Raw genomic sequence first — 1,946 nt, 5'->3', positions numbered from 1 at the left:
ATATCAAATTTCGGCACCTTGAACCCTTCCGGGAGTCCAAATTCGGATGAATGCACATGTCTTCGTAACTCAACCCGGCTACCCCAGGAATGCAGTTCAGCTCCTTCATGGCTTTTCTAATTTCCTCCTTCATATCTATCTTGGTGGTCTCTTCATTCGACACCCACTCTCTCTCCCTCTCCTCATAGTGGTCGAGCTCCGAACCATGGGTGTTATGCTCATTGGGGACCGATATTTAGAAAGTGGCTTTTTGCGGTAGTGGTGGAGTAATAGAGGGACTCTGGCCATTTAAAGTGGCTTGGTAATTTTGAGGGAAGGTCTGGGGGTTGGTATGCTGATTTTGGTGATGGAAGGAAATGTGCGGGTGGTTAACATTTTGGCTTTGAGGGGGTAAGCCAGTTTGGTGGTTTGTATTGGGGGAAGGGGGTGGTGCTTGGAGGTTGGTATTTTGAGGAGGGGGTGGTGTTTGATAAGAGGCTGAGGCGTAATGGGGGTTTTGGATGGTAAGGTCAATAATGGAGGGATTACGAGCAGGACTTGAAGGCGGGTTCTAAGCTTGTTCCACGTTAGGAGGGGAAATTTGAACTGGAGGTCTTCCGTCTGGTTGAGTGCTGACAGCAAAATCGGAGGAGGCAAATCTTGTTTTCTCTGCATCTCGACCCTCATCTCAGCAATTTGTTGCATCAACTGCAGGATCAGTTCATTCTAATCAGCAAGGGCGGGCTGAGCCACCACGACATCAATAAGACTGGTTTCTTCGTTGTTATCACCCATTGCTGCTTTTTCCGCTTCTGTGAACTTTGAATGGGGAAGAATCTGTAGGACCTTTAGATCTAGTGAAATAAGGATGATCAGCCAGTGTAGCAACACAGATCAGTTCTAATTACCTTTAGAGAAAAACAACTCATAGGCATTTCTATTAGTTTTGATTCAGCACAAACAATGCAAAATATAACATAAAAAGCAGATAAACACATAAAAGTTGCTTTGTTTGAGAACATGCTAACCTACGAATAATAGGGACAAACTTTTGAACAAACAGGAATTTTCTCGTTTTTATGTTGAGGTTGGTGACTCAGAAAGGTTAAATTGCGTTGAGCTAATGTCTTCTTAATGCATCTTCTGGCATCTGTTGATCTGAACTCAATGTTTCCTTGTAGAATGAATGGGAAAAGGAAAATTTTAAAAGATAGGGGCCAGGCCTTGAAAAGCTGCCTACGTATCTCCGAGGGAAAATTCAGGCCCTACGTAGTTCGAATACAAAGGAAGTTTCATTTTCATTCATTCATTTCTTGAAGATTACAAGGAAAGTAGAAAAACATACGATAAAGCTCCTAAAAGATAAAATGTGCCTCCATCCAAGTCATTCTTCTTCCGATTGTCGCATTAATCACGGGGGGTAAACTCATATGCTTCGAGGGTGGTTTTCTCATTTCCTTCCTTCTATCGTCCCTGAAGAGGAGGCCTATAGACAATTTCCTCCCCAGTATCTTCTACAGTAGCTTCAGGTCCGATGTCTTCGAGACCACTGATGTTGGTCTCTTGGTTGAAGAAAGAGTGCTTTCTAGGTGGCTTCTGAAGCATCACGGTCATATCTTTGAGGGCATCGCGCTTCTTTCGCACAACAACTGTCTCTTCATCTATAACAACACATTTTATCATCTTTGCTGCCAATTCCGCATCTAGTGCCGCATTTGTTGTTCGTGCGATTGTGATATACCGTGAGTTTACGGTATTTCTAATACGTTTCACTTACTAGTTGTGTGTGTCTAAGGCCTTTTTATATTGGTTTTGATGTGTTTTTACCATGTTTTGCAGGAAAGACGTTCAGGTGCGGATGTGTAGAGACAGCTGAAGGAATTGCAGAAAAAGGGCATCCACGGAGGTGATCTACGGACCGTAGATCCATCCACGGTCCGTAGGTTATGACCGTAGATCAGCAGGCA

This window comes from Solanum tuberosum, unplaced genomic scaffold (assembly GCF_000226075.1).
Source record: "Solanum tuberosum cultivar DM 1-3 516 R44 unplaced genomic scaffold, SolTub_3.0 scf00140, whole genome shotgun sequence".
Lineage (NCBI taxonomy): Eukaryota > Viridiplantae > Streptophyta > Magnoliopsida > Solanales > Solanaceae > Solanum > Solanum tuberosum.
The sequence above is the reverse complement of the archived record's forward strand: the minus strand, read 5'-3'. Positions refer to the sequence as shown.